This window comes from Ranitomeya variabilis, chromosome 2 (assembly GCF_051348905.1).
Source record: "Ranitomeya variabilis isolate aRanVar5 chromosome 2, aRanVar5.hap1, whole genome shotgun sequence".
Taxonomy (NCBI): domain Eukaryota; kingdom Metazoa; phylum Chordata; class Amphibia; order Anura; family Dendrobatidae; genus Ranitomeya; species Ranitomeya variabilis.
In genome coordinates, this window is record NC_135233.1 from 534,456,783 (window position 1) to 534,477,566 (window position 20,784).

A 20,784-nucleotide genomic window follows, 5' to 3' on the forward strand; every position below is an offset into this window, starting at 1 on the left:
GATGTTAGATAATAACTATTCACTTCTCTTCTTCAGTAATGTTCTAACCTTTGCTAAACAGTCTTAGCCCCATGAGAAAGCCAAAGCTTCCTTGTGGGTAATGTTCAAGAAAGCTCTATAGCAGGTGACACCTGAGCTGGCCTTGGGTTATATGAAGTCTTGTGTAAACCAACTCAGGAGCAGATATACCATTGGTACAGCCTGTGAAACCACACAGGGGCCCAAGTGAAATGGGGGGCCCACTTCTATCTCCAAAGCAGGTTGAATTGTGTGTACTGATGAGTTACTGGACTGCACAGGGCTCATACAGTGGGGAAAAAAAGTATTAAGTCAGCCACCAATTGTGCAAGTTCTCCCACTTAAAAAGATGAGAGAGGCCTGTAATTGACATCATAAGTAGACCACAAATATGAGAGTCAAAACAAATCTAGAATATCACCTTGTCTGATTTGGCAAGATTTATTTTGCAAACTATGGTGGAAAATGAGTATTTGGTCACCTAAAAACATGCAAGATTTCTGTCTCTCACAGACCTATAACATCTTCTTTAAGAGACTCCTCTGTCCTCCACTCATTATGTAGTAATGGCACCTGTTTGAACTTGTTATCAGTATAAAAGACACCTCTCCACAACCTCAAAAAGTCACACTCCAAACTCCACCATGGTGAAGACCAAAGAGCTGTGTAAAGGACACCAGAAACAAAATTGTAGGGGAAGACTGAATCTGCAATAGGCAAGCAGCTTGGTGTGATTCAATCAACTGTGGGAGCAATAATAAGAAAATGGAAGACATACAAGACCACTGATAATCTCCCTCGATCTGGGGCTCCACGCAAGATCTCACCCCGTGTGGTCAAAATGATCACAAGAACAATGAGCAAAAATCCCAGAACCACACGAGGGGGACCTAGTGAATGACCTGCATAGAGCTGGGACCACCGTAACAAAGGCTGCCATCAGTAACACACTACGCCGCCAGGGACTCAGATTCTGCAGTGCCAGATGTGTCCCCCTGCTTAAGCCAGTACATGTCTGGGCCCGTCTGAAGTTTGCTAGAGAGCATTTGGATTATCCAGAAGAGTATTGAGAGAATGTCATATGGTCTGATGAAACCAAAGTAGAACTGTTTGATAGGAAAAAAACTTGTCGTGTTTGGAGGAGACTGCTGAGTTGCATCCAAAGAACTCCATACCTACTGTGAAGCATGGAGGTGGCAACATCATGCTTTAGGACTGTTTATCTGCAAAGGGACAGGGACGACTGATCCTTGTACATGAAAGAATGATTGGGGCCATTTATCGTGAGATTTTTAGTGCAAACCTCCTTCCATCAGCAAGGGCAACGAAGGAGTGGCTTCTTAAGAAGCATATGAAGGTCCTGGGGTGGCCTAGCCAGTCTGCAGATGTCAACCCCATAGAAAACCTTTGAAAGGAGTAGAAAGTCTGTGTTGCCCAGCGACAGGCCCAAAACATCACTGCTCTAGCGGAGATCTGCATGGAGGAATGGGCCAATATACCACCAACAGTGTGTGCCAACCTTGTGAAGACTTACAGAAAATGTTTGACCTCTGTCATTGCCAACAAAGGATATATAACAAAATATTGAGATGAACTCCTGTTAATGACCAAATACTTATTTTCCACCATAATTTGCAAAATAAATCTTGCCAAATCAGACAAGGTGATTTTCTGGATTTGTTTTCTCATTTTGTGGTCTACCTATGATGTCAATTACAGGCCTCTCATCCTTTTAAGTGGGAGAACTTGCACAATTGGTGGCTGACTAAATACTTTTTTTCCCCATTGTATATTGTCCAAGGTGAAAACAGGCTTGGAGGGGGGGGGGGGGTGAAAGTATTAAAATATAACTTTTAATAATAATCATAAAAATTAGGATTGACTCAGGAAAGACAAAGCACAGATGCTGATCCACAATAAAAGGACTACATTAGTACTACAATAATCAACAATCAATGTCAGTTGGTGCCATGTTTGTAGGACAATGTCATATACAAGGTGCCATAGTGCATAAAAAGAAGAAAAAAGTTACCCATTTGTGCTGTATGGATGTTAAATTCCATGGAGTTTCATGGACAGCAAATCTCAGTTGTCATATCTCTCTTCCCCATCGTGCCACTTGTATATGCCCAGGCCCTTGCAAGGGCAGTACCTAAGTAGAGCTCTCATACAATTTATCACACAAAAAATCCCTCCTGGCTGATTTCTTTCTCAGTAGTGAGATGTTATCAGGGGAATGTACTCACAAGGGGGAAAAAAGACAAGTAAGATTATGCCTTTAATTGCTCACAAATCCATAGGGCATAAAGTGTCTCAGAGTCTATAAAATGCAAAGTGCCAAAATCAAATAAATAAAAATATGAACATCCCACTGTGCTGGCACCTCACTGCAAAAAATGCTTCCATGCAGGTTTATATCCCGAAACCCTCCCATTAAGGGCGTTCTACCTCATTTCTGGGGGTGAGGTCCTAATACCCACATATGTTCCACTCACTGCACTATATTTCATCCATATGGTGACAATCCCGTCATCAATAATACACCTGGTGTCCTCGCTATTCTATCCCCACACGCCATGCAAGAAGATTACTGGCCACAGTTTCCTTTAGTACAGGGCAATTTAAACCTGCTCTAAAGCACAGACCTGCGTTTTAGTTCATCAAACTGCTCATTGGAGACTGGACCGCCGCAGGGGGGAGGCGGGCAGACCGATCCACTAGCCAGAACCGCATGGACCAGGGATTGTCCCGCTGAACCCCCGCTCTCCTTTTAACTTGGGCATAACGCTACTCAGACAACAGAGGATGAGGGTAAAACAGTGTGGCAATGCTTTACTGAACCATAAAATAGGCAGATAACAAGTAGAACAGTCCCAGCAAAATACCCCAAGATGGTACACATTACAGAGTCTCACCCTTCCGCTGATTCGCCGGGATAATGGCAGCTGTTACTTCAGAGCTACCAGGGTTGACTACCCCTCACAGAGAGGAGGTAACGACAAGTGTAGGAAGATGACAGTCCATTCAGATACAAGGCCAGTTGACCCAAGGGTCACAACCTGGCTTCATCTTCCAGGGTCGACTACCCCACCTGTGGCACGCACACAGAGAGGAGGTAACGACAAGCATCCCCCAGTCCAGCATCACAGATAAGGGGAAGAATAGTGATGACCAAGTCGCCTTGTTTAATTATGTAATCTATTTGCATAGATTTTCCTCCTCTGTTTTAAAAATCAACAAACTATCTGACCTAGACAATGTATAATTAGCATATCAGCAACCATCACTAGTCATCAAGGATAAGAGCACAACATATTACATTAAATGCCAACTTTCAAGTCAATATTACAGGCTTACACAAGCGAAAGTCTGTTTTCTTGACCAACCAGAAAGAAACACTTAAATTAAAAAGTCAACATATAGATAACACTGTATTCTGTTTGGTTTACTAAAATAGTTGTCTGGTTAATTAAGATACAATGATGTGTCTTCACATCCTGTGTATCTCGCATCTCACCGTCTACATGGGGATCCAAAGCATCATGAATGTCATGTCCAGCGACTGAGTCGGGCTCCCATTGTGTGTGGACTTGTACGTTCAATTGTTTCCATGGAAAAGGGAAGCACAAGGCATACCATCCCAGGGGTGGAGCTAGGGTCTCCCGCCGTACTCTCTGGGCCAATGTTTGCCACATTATCATCCCGGTAGCCCGGGATGTTCTGGTTTGTAGGGCTAGGTCATGGAGCACCTCCCGTCAGACATGCTCACTCTCTGCTCCGTATCTCCACTTAAATGTCTGGGACATTACTTAATGGGATTTCCTGCAGTGGTGGTTGCCCGTATGACCCAATGGCCAGAAAAAAATCTCGTTCTTTATCTCCAGGAAAGGCATAACTATACATTTATCCAGGGGGCAACTTTCCACTAAATTAGTGCCCCAAAACCAGGAGAATGCAGAGTGTTGTCAATAGCCACTTTCACAAATGTATTGCCCATCTGGGCATAACGATAAAACCAGATTTGGTGACATTCATCCTCAAAGTGGACCCAACACTAAAGGTTAGATAATGTTCATCATAAGGGAGGGGTAGAAGTGGGGCAGGGAAAAGACTAGAATCGAACTTGACCAAAAATTGTGCTAGAGGAGACATAGTGGGGTGGGGATGTGGATTTATTGAGAGAGCAGTCTATGTAGAATTGAAAAAAAAATAGCATCTGAAATTCAGCTGCTCATTAAGTCTCTTTGGAGCCACAGTTTGTAGGTGGAATGTCTGCCTGGTTACCTATTGTAATAGGATCTGATTGATGTCCCCTCCTGGCTTTACAAACTCAATAACAGCAAATGATATGACTCCATCATTTCCCCTGTGAGTTAAATTCACATATTTAGCAATGGGTGTGTCCCTTTTGTTCAACGCACCATTCTAGCGTTTTGTTTTCTGCACTGGAGTGGCTTTTAAACCCCTTTCCAACGTTGGGCGTAATAGTGCGGGAAAAAGAATGTCAAGCTCATTTTTACTAATGAGGTTGCTATTTCTCGATTCTGTCAGTATCAAAGTCAATCTCTCAGTCATGGTACTGGTAGGATTAATTAATAGTAGTAGTAAAAGTGCATAGCCACTCCTATCTGACAGCAATGCTAGTGTTATGATCTGGTGGCCTAGGAGCAGCATAAGACGTACTCTGAAGGTGGTATCTGTACTGACCGCGGACCCTGAACTTAACACCGCAACTAGAAGTAGCCGTGGGATGTACCTACTGATACTAGACACCTCCACACAGCCGGAGGACTAATTAACCCTATAGATAGAAAAGGGAAAACTATCTCGCCTCAGAGAAAATTCCCAAAGGATAGGCAGCCCCCCACAAATATTGACTGTGAGAGGAGAGGAAAAAACATACACAGGCTGAAAACAGGATTTAGCAAAGGCGGCCAATCTAGCTAAATAGGAAAGATAGGACAGAGAACTATGCGGTCAGTATGAAAATACTAGGAAATATCCACCACAGAAAATAAAAAAACTCCACATCTAACTAAAGACATGGAGGGTATATCTGCCTCTCCAGAGATTCCAGCTTGACTGCATAAATCCTTACACAGATTAAGCTGGACAAGAAAAGACATGAAATGCACTAAACAATGAGGCCCACAAAATGTGGACTGCAAAAACAAGCAGGACTTATCTTGTTGAAAAGAACAGCAAGCAGGAGAGACCAGGACCCTGTGAATCCTCCAGAAACAATGGACAACTGTTATGGACCTGGTGGTTAGGTGAACCTGGAATGACCTGATGGTTAAACTAGAAGACAGGACAAGCTCTGGGAAGTGGGAACTCTGCTGACCGCAAATCCTAATCCTAACACACACACTAGAAATAGCTATGGAGCGTACCTAACTCTCCCTAGACGCCTCTTCACAGCCTAAGAGCTAACTACCCCTAAAGATAAGAAAATAAGCCTTACCTTGCCTCAGAGAAATTTCCCCAAAGGTATAGGCAGCCCCCCCACATATATTAACTGTGAGTTAAGAGGAAAGTCACAAACACAGGGATGAAACAGGTTTCAGCAAAGGAGGCCAGACTTACTAGATAGACTGAGGATAGGGAAGGAATCTATGCGGTCAGCACAAAAAACTACAAAAAGCCAGGCAGAGTGTGCAAAAAGACCCCTGCACCGACTCACGGTGCGGAGGTGCCACTCTGCAACCCAGAGCTTCCAGCTAGCAAGGCAATATCATGTTGGCAAGCTGGACTAGAACTTAGCAAGCACTAAGAAACATATTCAGTACAAAATGAACAACAAATGAACTAGCAGGGACTTAGCTTTTGCTGGAGTAGACAGGTCATCAGAAAGATCCGAAAGAGATCTGAACCAGTACTAATACATTGACAGCTGGCATGGAGTAAAGATCTGAGTGGAGTTAAATAGAGAAGCCAGCCTAGCCGCAAACGAGGGCAGCTGAGGGAGCAACCTCAGAACCAGCAGTTCCACTCACAGCCACCAGAGGGAGTCCACGGACAGAACTCGCCGAAGTACCATTCATGACCACAGGAGGGAGTTCGGGAACGGAATTCACAACAGTACCCCCCCCTTGAGGAGGGGTCACCGAACCCTCACCAGAGCCCCCAGGCCGATCAGGACGAGCCAAATGAAAGGCACAAACCAACTCGGCCGCATGGACATCGGAGGCAAAAACCCAGGAATTATCCTCCTGACCATAGCCCTTCCATTTGACCAGGTACTGAAGTTTCCGTCTCGAAATACGAGAATCTAAAATCTTCTCCACCACATACTCCAACTCCCCCTTGACCAACACCGGAGCAGGAGGGTCAACGGAGGGAACCATAGGCGCCACATATCTCCGCAACAAAGACCTATGGAACACATTATGGATGGCAAAAGAAGCTGGAAGGGCCAAACGAAACGACACAGGATTGAGAATTTCAGAAATCTTATAAGGACCAATGAAACGAGGCTTAAACTTAGGAGAAGAAACCTTCATAGGGACATGACGAGACGACAACCAAACCAAATCCCCAACACGAAGTCGGGGACCAACACAGCGACGGCGGTTGGCAAAATATTGAGCCTTCTCCTGGGTCAATGTCAAATTGTCCACTACATGAGTCCAAATTTACTGCAACCTGTCCACCACAGAATCCACACCAGGACAGTCCGAAGGCTCAACCTGCCCTGAAGAAAAACAAGGATGAAAACCAGAATTACAAAAAAAAGGCGAAACCAAAGTAGCCGAACTGGCCCGATTAATAAGGGCGAACTCAGCCAATGGCAAGAAGGTCACCCAATCATCCTGATCAGCAGAAACAAAGCATCTCAGATAGGTCTCCAAAGTCTGATTAGTTCGTTCGGTTTGGCCATTTGTCTGAGGATGGAAAGCCGAAGAGAAAGACAAATCAATGCCCATCTTAGCACAAAAGGACCGCCAAAACCTTGAAACAAACTGGGAACCTCTGTCCGACACGATGTTCTCCGGAATGCCATGCAAACGAACCACATGCTGGAAAAATAGTGGAACCAAATCAGAGGAGGAAGGTAATTTAGGCAAGGGTACCAAATTGACCATCTTAGAGAAGCGATCACAAACCACCCAGATTATTATTATTATTATTTATTGTTATAGCGCCATTTATTCCATGGCGCTTTACAAGTGAGGAGGGGTATACATAATAAAAACAAGTACAATAATCTTGAACAATACAAGTCATAACTGGTACAGTAGGAGAGAGGACCCTGCCCGCGAAGGCTCACAATCTACAAGAGATGACCGACATCCTTTGAGAGACAGGGAGATCTGAAATAAAATCCATGGAATCATGCATCCAAGGCCTTTTCGGGACTGACAAGGGCAAAAGTAACCCACTGGCACGAGAACAGCAGGACTTGGCCCGAGCACAAGTCCCACAAGACTGCACAAAAGAACGCACATCCCGTGACAAGGAAGGCCACCAAAAGGACCTAGCCACCAAATCTCTGGTACCAAAAATCCCAGGATGACCAGCCAACACCGAACAATGAACCTCAGAGATAACTCTACTAGTCCATCCATCAGGGACAAACAGTTTCTCTGCTGGACAACGGTCAGGTCTATCAGCCTGAAACTCCTGCAGCGCCCGCCGCAAATCAGGTGAGATGGCAGACAGAATTACCCCCTCTTTGAGAATACCAGCCGGCTCAGGAACTCCCGGGGAATCAGGCACAAAACTCCTTGAAAGGGCATCAGCCTTCACATTCTTAGAACCCGGAAGGTATGAAACCACAAAATTGAAACGGGAGAAAAACAGCGACCATCGAGCCTGTCTAGGACTCAACCGCTTAGCAGACTCGAGATAAGTCAGATTCTTGTGATCCGTTAAGACCACTACGCGATGCTTGGCTCCCTCGAGCCAATGTCGCCACTCCTCGAACGCCCACTTCATAGCCAACAACTCCCGATAACCAACATTATAATTACGCTCAGCAGGCGAAAACTTTCTAGAAAAGAAAGCACATGGCTTCATCACAGAGCCATCAGAAGATCTTTGAGACAAAACAGCCCCTGCTCCAATCTCAGAAGCATCAACCTCGACCTGAAAAGGGAGCGAAACATCTGGCTGACACAACACAGGGGCCGAAGAGAAACGACGTTTCAACTCCTGAAAAGCCTCAACGGCCGCAGAGGACCAATTCACCACATCAGCACCTTTCTTGGTCAAATCAGTCAATGGTTTAACAACACTAGAAAAATTAGCGATGAAGCGACGGTAAAAATTAGCAAAGCCCAGGAATTTCTGAAGGCTCTTCACAGATGTAGGCTGAGTCCAATCATAAATGGCCTGAACTTTAACAGGATCCATCTCGATAGTAGAAGGGGAAAAAATGAAGCCCAAAAAGGAAACCTTCTGAACTCCGAAGAGACATTTAGACCCCTTCACAAACAAAGAATTAGCACGAAGAACCTGGAACACCATTCTGACCTGCTTCACATGAGACTCCCAATCATCCGAAAAGACCAAAATATCATCCAAATATACAATAATGAATCTATCCAAATACTTTCGGAAGATATCATGCATAAAGGACTGAAACACAGATGGAGCATTAGAAAGCCCGAATGGCATCATCAGGTACTCAAAATGGCCCTCGGGTGTATTAAATGCTGTTTTCCATTCATCGCCTTGTTTAATACGCACGAGATTATACGCCCCTCGAAGATCTATCTTGGTGAACCAACTAGCCCCCTTAATCCGAGCAAACAAATCAGACAGTAGAGGCAAAGGGTACTGAAATTTGACCGTGATTTTATTGAGAAGGCGGTAATCTATACAAGGTCTCAGAGAACCATCCTTCTTGGCCACAAAAAAGAACCCTGCTCCCAACGGTGACGACGACGGGCGAATATGCCCTTTCTCCAAGGACTCCTTTATATAACTCCGAATAGCGGCGTGTTCCGGCACAGATAAATTGAAAAGCCATCCCTTAGGAAATTTACTACCAGGAATCAAATTAATAGCACAATCACAATCCCTATGAGGAGGTAGGGCACTGGATTTGGGCTCATCAAATACATCTCGGTAATCCGACAAAAACTCAGGGACTTCAGAAGGAGTAGAAGGAGAAATTGACAACAACGGAACGTCACCATGTACCCCTTGACAACCCCAACTGTACACAGACATTGATTTCCAATCCAATACTGGATTATGGACCTGTAGCCATGGCAAACCCAACACGACCACATCATGCAAATTATGCAACACCAAAAAGCGAACATCTTCCTGATGTGCAGGAGCCATGCACATGGTCAACTGAGTCCAGTACTGAGGTTTATTCTTGGCCAAAGGTGTAGCATCAATTCCCCTTAATGGAATAGGATACTGCAAGGGCTCCAAGAAAAAACCACAGCGCCTGGCAAACTCCAAGTCCATCAAATTCAGGGCAGTGCCTGAGTCCACAAATGCCATAACAGAGTAGGACGACAAAGAGCAAATCAGAGTAACAGACAAAAGAAATTTAGGCTGTACAGTACCAATGGTGACAGACCTAGCGAACCGCTTAGAGCGCTTAGGACAATCAGAGATAGCATGAGTGGAGTCACCACAGTAAAAACACAGCCCATTCTGACGTCTGTGTTGTTGCCGTTCAGCTCTGGTCAAAGTCCTATCACATTGCATAGGCTCAGGCCTCTGCTCAGAGGACACCGCCAAATGGCGCACAACCTTGCGTTCACGCAAGCGCCGATCGATCTGAATGGCCAAGGACATTGACTCATTCAGACCAGCAGGCGTGGGAAACCCCACCATAACATCCTTAAGGGTTTCAGAAAGACCTTTTCTGAAAATTGCTACAAGGGCACACTCATTCCATTGAGTAAGCACAGACCACTTTCTAAACTTCTGGCAATATACCTCCGCTTCATCCTGACCTTGACACAAAGCCAGCAGGATTTTCTCTGCCTGATCCACAGAGTTAGGTTCGTCATAAAGCAATCCAAGCGCCAGAAAAAAACGCATCTACATTTAGCAATGCAGGATCTCCTGGCGCAAGGGAGAATGCCCAGTCTTGTGGGTCGCCACGTAACAAAGAAATAATGATTTTCACTTGCTGAATGGGGTCACCAGAGGAGCGGGGTTTCAAAGCAAGAAACAGTTTACAATTATTTTTGAAATTCAGAAATTTAGATCTATCTCCAAAGAACAAATCAGGAATTGGAATTCTAGGCTCTAACATAGGATTCTGAACTACATAATCTTGAATGTTTTGTACCCTCGCAGTGAGGTGATCAACACAAGAGGACAGACCTTGAATGTCCATATCTACACCTGAGTCCTGAACCACCCAGAGGTTAAGGGGAAAAGAAAGACAAAACACACTGCAGAGAAAAAAAAATTGTCTCAGAACTTCTCTTATCCCTCTATTGAGATGCATTAACACTTTGTTGGCCAGCTGTACTGTTATGGACCTGGTGGTTAGGTGCACCTGGAATGACCTGATGGTTAAACTAGAAGACAGGACAAGCTCTGGGAAGTGGGAACTCTGCTGACCGCAAATCCTAATCCTAACACACACACTAGAAATAGCTGTGGAGCGTACCTAACTCTCTCTAGACACCTCTTCACAGCCTAAGAGCAAACTACCCCTAAAGATAGGAAAATAAGCCTTACCTTGCCTCAGAGAAATTTCCCCAAAGGTATAGGCAGCCCCCCACATATATTAACTGTGAGTTAAGAGGAAAGTCACAAACACAGGGATGAAACAGGTTTCAGCAAAGGAGGCCAGACTTACTAGATAGACTGAGGATAGGGAAGGAATCTATGCGGTCAGCACAAAAAAACTACAAAAAGCCACGCAGAGTGTGCAAAAAGACCCCCGCACCGACTCACGGTGCGGAGGTGCCACTCTGCAACCCAGAGCTTCCAGCTAGCAAGGCAATATCATGTTGGCAAGCTGGACTAGAACTTAGCAAGCACTAAGAAACATATTCAGTACAAAATGAACAACAAATGAACTAGCAGGGACTTAGCTTTTGCTGGAGTAGACAGGTCATCAGCAAGATCCGAAAGAGATCTGAACCAGTACTAATACATTGACAGCTGGCATGGAGTAAAGATCTGAGTGGAGTTAAATAGAGAAGCCAGCCTAGCCGCAAACGAGGGCAGCTGAGGGAGCAACCTCAGAACCAGCAGTTCCACTCACAGCCACCAGAGGGAGTCCACGGGCAGAACTCGCCGAAGAACCATTCATGACCACAGGAGGGAGTTCGAGAACGGAATTCACAACAGACAACTGGCACTGGCTAAAGGGTGAAGCCAGACTAAATAGCCCAGTCCAAAGTGGAAACACCTGATGACTGCTGTGAAGGACAGACAGCAGCGCTACCACTTATAACCACCGGAGGGTGCCCAAGACCAGAATTCACAACAGTTAGGCACCTTTCCCTGTATTGCTGTCCATCCTTAATTACGAAGTTACCCCCTTTGATGCATTAAAAATAATAGTATGATCTTTTTTTATATCCAACAAAGCCTGCATTTGTTCTCTAAAAGGGTTAGTTTGGGCATATTTGGGTCTATCTACGAAAGTTCTTTGCTGACCATATTAACAAACACATCTATTGTAGATAAATCTCCAAATTTTGGAGGCATTTCGCTACTTTTATTCTTGAGAGAGTTTAATGGTCAAATACCAGTCGAGCTTAGGGGAAAATCACTCAGGCCCGCCAATTCTCTCTTGTCTGTAGTATATCTGGGGGGATATTAAGTTCTGTACATAAACATTTATCCTGTTGCGAAAAATACTTTTACATCTTAATTTTCTAGCGAACAAGTGTTGGACCTTCACCCAATCAAAGTGGCAGAAATTACTTGTTGGTCCATTTGATAGTCCCTTACTAAGAAGAGTCATCTCCTGAGTGGTAAGAGGTGTTTTAGAAAGATTCACCACTTGCGCCGCATGACATTTTTCCTCATCTACAGTACAGACCAAAAGTTTGGACACACCTCATTTAAAGATTTTTCTGTATTTTCGTAACTATGAAAATTGTACATTCACACTGAAGGCATCAAAACTATGAATTACCACATGTGGAATTATATACTTTTTACAAAAAAGTGTGAAACAAATGAAATTATGTTTTATATTCTTGGTTCTTCAAAGTAGCCACCTTTTGCTTTGATGACTGCTTTGCACACTCTTGGCATTCTCTTGATGAGCTTCAAGACGTAGTCACCGGGAATGGTCTTCCAACAATCTTGAAGGAGTTCCCAGACACTTGTTGGCCCTTTTGCCTTCACTCTGCGGTCCAGCTCTCCCCAAACCATCTCGATTGGGTTCAGGTCTGGTGACTGTGGAGGCCATCTGGCATAGCACCCCATCGCTCTCCTTCTTGGTCAAATAGCCCTTACACAGCCTGGAGGTGTGTTTGGGGTCATTGTCCTGTTGAAAAATAAATGATGGTCCAACTAAACGCAAACCGAATGGAATAGCATGCCGCTGCAAGATGCTGTGATAGCCATGCTGGTTCAGTATGCCTTCAATTTCGAATAAATCCCCAACAGTGTCACCGGCAAAGCACCCCCACACCATCACACCTCCTCCTCATGCTTCACGGTGGGAACCAGGCATGTAGAGTCCATCCGTTCACCTTTTCTGCGTCACACAAAGACACGATGGTTGGAACCAAACATCTCAAATTTGGACTCATCAGACCAAAGCACAGATTTCCACTGGTCTAATGTCCATTACTTGTGTTCTTTAGCCCAAACAAGTTTCTTCTACTTGTTGCCTGTCCTTAGCAGTGGTTTCCTAGCAGCTATTTTTCAATGAAGGCCTGCTGCACAAAGTCTCCTCTTAACATTTGCTGTAGAAGTATGTCTGCTGCTAGAACTCTGTGTGGCATTGACCTGGTCTCTAATCTGAGCTGGTAACTTGCGATTTCTGAGGCTGGTGACTCGGATAAACTGATCCTAAGAAGCAGAGGTGACACTTGGTCTTCCTTTCCTGGGGCGTTCCTCATGTGAGCCAGTTTCTTTGTAGCGCTTGATGGTTTTTGCCACTGCACTTGGGGACACTTTCAAAGTTTTCCCAATTTTTCGGACTGACTAACCTTCATTTCTTAAAGTAATGATGGCCACTCGTTTTTCTTTACTTAGCTGCTTTTTTCTTGTCATAATGCAAATTCTAACAGTCTATTTAGTAGGACTATCAGCTGTGTATCCACCAGACTTCTGCACAACACAACTGATAGTCCAAACCCCATTTATAAGGCAAGAAATCCCACTTATTAAACCTGACAGGGCACACCTGTGAAATGAAAACCATTCCCTGTGACTGCCTCTTGAAGCTCATCAAGAGAATGCCAAATGTGCAAAGCAGTCATCAAAGCAAAAGGTGGCTACTTTGAAGAACCTAGAATATAAGACATAATTTCAGTTGTTTCACATTTTTTTGTTAAGTATATAATTCCACATGTGTTAATTCATAGTTTTGATGCCTTTAGTCTGAATGTACAATTTTCATAGTCATGAAAATACAGAAAAATCTTTAAATGAGAAGGTGTGTCCAAACTTTTGGTCTGTACTGTATGTATTTCCATTCCTGAGAGGATTGTTTCTGTTTTAAAAACCCAGGTTAGAAGGAGAACCAGTAGATCGTTCACCTCTGAATCTACCTCTACCCCTCTGTCTTCCCCTTTGGGACTTCCCTAATGGTTCACTGTCTGATTGTTCAGTCTCAGTATATGAGAGATCCGTTTCTATATCTTTTCGTTCCAGTCTGTCCCCGAGAACATGGTAGGTGTCACAACTATGTTGTTGGATGTCCTGGGGCCAAGGGCTCCTTCCCTGTCCCTACCACTATGGGTGCCCTAGCTCGCCCTGTTCCCTGGATTACTTCTGATGGTGAAGATGCAGGGGCCACAAAGTTGACTTAGCTCCTGAATCTGCCCTCAGTCTGTACCCTTCACCGACCGAGTGAAGAGGGGAGTAGTAATGTACCGTAATACACCAACCAGAATAAAAGGGTAATACAAACAGGGGTAAGGAAAAATGCCAAACATACAAAAATACTCACACATAGGGTTGAGCGAAACGGATCGTTCATTTTCATAAGTCGCCGACTTTTAGCAAAGTCGGCGTCTCATGAAACCGAGCCGATCCCTGTGTGGGGTCTGCCATGCGGTACGCGACTTTCGCGCCAAAGTCGCGTTTCAATGACGCTAAAAGCGCCATTTCTCAGCCAATGAAGGTGGACGCAGAGTGTGGGCAGCGTGATGACATAGATCTCAGTCCCCACCATCTTAGAGAAGGGCATTGCAGTGATTGGCTTGCTTTCTGCGGCGTCACAGGGGCTATAAAGGGGCGTTCCCGCCGACCGCCATCTTACTGCTGCTGATCTGAGCGTAGGGAGAGGTTGCTGCAGCTTCTTCAGAAGCAGGGATAGTGATAGGCAGGGTACATAAAGCTACAAACCGCTTGTGCTGTAGCACCTTTTGTCCTTTTGATTGCAGGGACAGTGGAAGCTACATTTTTTTTCCTCAGTGCTGTAGCTCATTGGGCTGCACTAAAAGGCTCCCTGACCCTGATAGCTGCGTTGCTGTGCCTGTGTGTACGCCGCTGTGCAAACCAACTGCTTTTTTCAAAGCACAAATCCTGTTGTTCCTTCCTTTCTGCACAGCTATCTTGTGTGTTTGTCCACACTTTTGTGTGCAGCAGTCCTTTTTATAGCTGCCTGCCATACTTTTCTGAGATAACTGCAGGGAGATAAATATTGGCAAGTCTGCCTCCGTGCCATTGCTGTGTGTGGCATCTGTCTCTCATTGTGTGCCACCGAAAACACTGTGTAATACTTGGCCATTTTTTTTTTTTGGGGTACATTCTCCCTTTTCAAAAAAAAAATAGTGGGAGATAAATATTGGCAAGTCTGCCTTCGTGCCATTGCTGTGTGTGGCATCTGTCTCTCATTATGTGGCACCGAAAACCACTGTGTAATACTTGGCCATTTTTTTTTTTTTTTGCTAAATTCTCCCTTTCCAAAAAAAAAAAATTAGTGGGAGCTAAATATTGGCAAGTCTGCCTCCGTGCCATTGCTGTGTGTGGCATCTGTCTCTCATTGTGTGGCACCGAAAACACTGTGTAATACTTGGCCATTTTTTTTGGGGGGGGTACATTCTCCCTTTTCAAAAAAAAAAAGTTAGTGGGAGATAAATATTGGCAAGTCTGCCTCCGTGCCATTGCTGTGTGTGGCATCTGTCTCTCATTGTGTGGCACCGAAAACACTGTGTAATACTTGGCCAATTTTTTTTGGGGGGGGGTACATTCTCACTTTTCAAAAAAAAAAGTTAGTGGGAGATAAATATTGGCAAGTCTGCCTCCGTGCCATTGCTGTGTGTGGCATCTGTCTCTCATTGTGTGGCACCGAAAACACTGTGTAATACTTGGCCATTTTTTTTTTTTTTGGGTACATTCTCCCTTTTCAAAAAAAAAAAAAGTTAGTGGGAGATAAATATTGGCAAGTCTGCCTCCGTGCCATTGCTGTGTGTGGCATGTCTCTCATTGTGTGGCACCAAAAACACTGTGTAATACTTGGCCATTTTTTTGGGAGGGTACATTCTCCCTTTTCAAAAAAAAAAAGTTAGTGGGAGATAAATATTGGCAAGTCTGCCTCCGTGCCATTGCTGTGTGTGGCATCTGTCTCTCATTGTGTGGCACCGAAAACACTGTGTAATACTTGGCCATTTTTTTGGGGGGGGGTACATTCTCCCTTTTAAAAAAAAAAAAGTTAGTGGGAGATAAATATTGGCAAGTCTGCCTCCGTGCCATTGCTGTGTGTGGCATCTGTCTCTCATTGTGTGCCACCGAAAACACTGTGTAATACTTGGCCATTTTTTTTTTTTTTGTTGGGTAGATTCTCCCTTTTCAAAAAAAAAAAGTTAGTGGGAGATAAATATTGGCAAGTCTGCCTCCGTGCCATTGCTGTGTGTGGCATCTGTCTCTCATTGTGTGGCACCGAAAACACTGTGTAATACTTGGCCATTTTTTTTTTTTGGGGTACATTCTCCCTTTTCCAAAAAAAAAGTTAGTGGGAGATAAATATTGGCAAGTCTGCCTCCGTGCCATTGCTGTGTGTGGCATCTGTCTCTCATTGTGTGGCACCGAAAACACTGTGTAATACTTGGCCATTTTTTTTGGGGGGGTACATTCTCCCTTTTCAAAAAAAAAAGTTAGTGGGAGATAAATATTGGCAAGTCTGCCTCCGTGCCATTGCTGTGTGTGGCATCTGTCTCTCATTGTGTGGCACCGAAAACACTGTGTAATACTTGGCCATTTTTTTGGGGGGGGTACATTCTCCCTTTTCAAAAAAAAAAAGTTAGTGGGAGATAAATATTGGCAAGTCTGCCTCCGTGCCATTGCTGTGTGTGGCATCTGTCTCTCATTGTATGCCACCGAAAACACTGTGTAATACTTGGCCTTTTTTTTTTTTTTTTTTGGGTACATTCTCCCTTTTCAAAAAAAAAAAGTTAGTGGGAGATAAATATTGGCAAGTCTGCCTCCGTGCCATTGCTGTGTGTGGCATCTGTCTCTCATTGTGTGCCACCGAAAACACTGTGTAATACTTGGCCATTTTTTGGGGGGGGTACATTCTCCCTTTTCAAAAAAAAAAAAGTTAGTGGGAGATAAATATTGGCAAGTCTGCCTCCGTGCCATTGCTGTGTGTGGCATCTGTCTCTCATTGTGTGGCACCGAAAACACTGTGTAATACTTGGCCATTTTTTTGGGGGGGGTACATTCTCCCTTTTCAAAAAAAATAAAGTTAGTGGGAGATAAATATTGGCAAGTCTGCCTCCGTGCCATTGCTGTGTGTGGCATCTGGCTCTCATTGTGTGCCACCGAAAACACTGTGTAATACTTGGCCATTTTTTTTTTTTTGGGTACATTCTCCCTTTTCAAAAAAAAAAGTTAGTGGGAGATAAATATTGGCAAGTCTGCCTCCGTGCCATTGCTGTGTGTGGCATCTGTCTCTCATTGTGTGGCACCGAAAACACTGTGTAATACTTGGCCATTTTTTTTTTTTTGGGGTACATTCTCCCTTTTAAAAAAAAAATAATAGTGGGAGATTAAGATTGGCATTTCTGCTTGAGTGCTGGTCCTGTGTGTGCCATCTGTCTCAAATTATTGGGCCACAGAAAACCTAGTTTGTAACATTGGGCCTGATTTTCATTTCAGTGTCAGGCACCTATAAAGGTATATATAAATCCTACAGAAGTTTGAGTTCACCTTATAAGTTGTTTTACAGTAACAAATAGCGTTACTTTGGTTACGTTTTGCAAACAATGAGGAAGTCTAGTGGAAGAGGTCGTGGCCGTGGGCGGTCATTGTCAGCTGGTTATGATGGTAGTGGTGGTGGAGCATCAGGTGGTCGTGGTAAAAGCAGTACAGCACCTAAGTCTCGAGTTGTTGAGCCAGGTTCGTTGTCTGGCTACACAAGGCCTCGAACGCTCTCTTTTCTTGGAGTAGGAAAACCACTTTTGAAGCCGGAGCAGGAGGAACAAGTATTGGCTTTCATTGCTGACTCTGCCTCTAGCTCTTTCGCCTCCTCCTCGGAAAGTGCCAAATGTCAGAGCAGTGCATCGTCAGTGGATGCTCCCGGTCAGGAACAAGTCGCTTCCTTGTGTCCTTCACTAAAAACAACAGTTAAGGATGCGTCAGTCGACACAACAGGTTACTCCATGGAGCTCTTTACACATACCGTTCCTGGGTTAGACAGTGAAACAGTTAACAGGCCATGCCCATTAGAAGTTGAATCGGACATGGAGTGCACAGATGCACAGCCACAGCCAGATTACTATGCTGTTCCTTTGACTCAGACCAGAACATTGCCCTCGCAGTGTACTGAGGCAGAATCAAACCCAGCGGAGACTATGGTGCCCTGTCACGAACGCTATACCACCGGCTTACACGGTGACACAGACGAAATTGCACACGACATAGAAGAGGAGGTCATAGATGACCCAGTTGTGGACCCCGATTGGCAGCCATTGGGGGAACAGGGTGCAGGCGGCAGTAGTTCTGAAGCGGAGGAGGAGGAGCTGCAGCAGGCATCAACATCACAACAGGTTCTATCTACCGGGCCCGTATCTGGCCAAAAACGCGTGGCAAAAACAAAACCAGTTGGAGGACAGCGTGGCCATCCGGTTAAAGAAGCTCAGTCTGCAATGCCTGAAAAGGTATCCGATAGTAGAAAGAGTGCAGTCTGGCATTTTTTTAAACAACATCCAAATGATCAGCGCAAAGTCATCTGTCAAAAATGTTCAACAACCTTAAGCAGAGGTCAGAATCTTAAAAGTCTAAATACAAGTTGCATGCATAGACATTTATCCACCATGCATTTGCAAGCCTGGACTAACTACCAAACATCCCTAAAGGTTGCAGCACCCTCGGCCAATGAAGCTAGTCAGCAACGCTACATCCCTTCCCTCCCTGTAAGCCGACCATTTCCCACACCACCTGCAGTATCTGTGCAGCTTTTGTCGCCAGGCCAAAGCAGTCAGGGAATCACCAGGTTAGTAGTAGGAAACACTGCATGTAGGGCACCGGCAAGAATACCATCTCCAACCCTCTCTCAGTCACCCATGTCCACCGGCACCACCGCTAGTTCCACGATCTCCAGCTCTCCAGTCCAGCTCACCCTACATGAGACTCTTGTTAGGAAAAGGAAGTACTCATCCTCGCATCCGCGTACACAGGGTTTGAACGCCCACATTGCTAGACTAATCTCATTAGAGATGATGCCCTACCGGTTAGTTGAAAGCGAAGCTTTCAAAGCGCTGATGGACTACGCTGTACCACGCTACGAGCTACCCAGTCGACACTTCTTTTCTAGAAAAGCCATCCCAGCCCTCCAACAGCATGTTAAAGACCGCATCGTCCATGCACTCAGGCAGTCTGTGACTACAAAGGTGCACCTGACAACAGATGCATGGACCAGTAGGCATGGCCATGGACGTTAGGTGTCCATCACGGCACACTGGGTGAATGTGGTGGATGCAGGCTCCACAGGGGACAGCAATATTGGGACAGCTCTGCCTAGCCCACGGTCAAGGAAAGAGATGGCTGTAGGCGTTCGCCCCCCCTCCTCCTCTTCCTCCTCCTGCAGAAGCGAGAGCTTAACCACAGACCGCAGTCGCACATCCACTCCATCCGCAGCTGCCACTGTTGCACACCAGGTGTGCCATTATGGGACAGCTAGTGGCAAGCGTCAGCAGGCTGTATTGGCAATGAAGTGTTTGGGCCACAACAGACACACCGCGGAAGTTCTGTCCGAGTTCTTGCAGAATGAAACTCAGTCATGGCTGGGCACTGTACATCTTGAGGCAGGCAAGGTAGTGAGTGATAACGGAAGGAATTTCATGGCTGCCATAGCCCTTTCCCAACTGAAACACATTCCTTGCCTGGCTCACACCTTAATCCTGGTGGTGCAGTGCTTCCTGAAAAGTTACCCGGGGCTACTCGACCTGCTCCTCAAAGTGCGCAGACTTTGCTCGCATATCCGCCGTTCGCTCGTACACTCCAGCCGTATGCAGAACTATCAGCGGTCTTTGAACCTTCCCCAGCATCGCCTAATCATCGACGTTGCAACAAGGTGGAACTCCACACTGCACATGCTTCAGAGACTGTGCGAACAGAGGCGTGCTGTTATGTTTTTGTGGGAGGATACACATACACGGGCAGGCAGTTGGATGGCAGACATGGAGTTGTCAGGTGTGCAGTGGTCGAAGCTACAAGACCTGTGTCAAGTCCTTCAGTGTTTTGAGGAATGCACACGGCTGGTTAGTGCAGACAACGCCATAATAAGCATGAGCATCCCCCTAATGCGTCTGCTGATGCAAAGTTTGACGCACATAAAGGAGCAGGCGTTTGCAGCCGAGGAAGAGGAAAGCCTTGATGACAGTCAGCCATTGTCTGGTCAGGGCCGTGTAGAGGATGCTGTAGCGGGCGAAGAGGAGGAGGAGGACGAGGAGGATGATGGGGATGAGTACTTTTTGAATGAGGAAGCTTCTCCTGGGCCAACAGAAATTAGTGGCGTTGCAAGGCCGGGTTCTGTTTTTTTAAGGGAGACAAGTGACGTAGATTTGCCTGTAACTGCCCCTCCAACAAGCACAACCGCAGATTTGACAACTGGAACTTTGGCCCACATGGCGGATTATGCCTTACGTATCCTCAAAAGGGACACACGCATTATTAAAATGATGAGCGATGACGATTACTGGTTGGCCTGCATCCTTGACCCTCGCTATAAAGGCAAATTGCAAAATATTATGCCACATGAGAACCTCGAACAAATCTTAGCAACCAAACAAGCTACTCTTGTAGACCGTTTGATTCAGGCATTCCCATCACACAGCGCCGGTGATGGTTCTCACACAAGCTGCAGGGGGCTACATGGCAGAGGTGTTAGAGTTGCACAGATCAGAAGTGGCGTTGGACAGAGGGGTTTTCTGACCAGGTTGTGGAGTGATTTCGCAATGACCGCAGACAGGACAGGTACTGCAGCATCTATTCAAAGTGACAGGAGACAACATTTGTCCAGTATGGTTACTAACTATTTTTCAGCCCTTATTGATGTTCTCCCTCAACCGTCATTCCCATTTAATTACTGGGCATCCAAATTAGACACCTGGCCTGAATTGGCAGAATATGCGTTGCAGGAGCTTGCTTGCCCAGCAGCTAGTGTGCTATCAGAAAGAGTATTCAGTGCTGCTGGTTCAATAT

General features: G+C 45.3%; 1 protein-coding gene across 6 annotated transcripts in view; it reads left to right on the forward strand.

Moving 5' to 3' along the window:
- KIAA1549L (KIAA1549 like) overlaps positions 1-20,784 on the forward strand; it is a 673,640-nt gene that overhangs the window by 295,524 nt on the left and 357,332 nt on the right. The gene's annotated exons all lie outside the window — the stretch shown is intronic.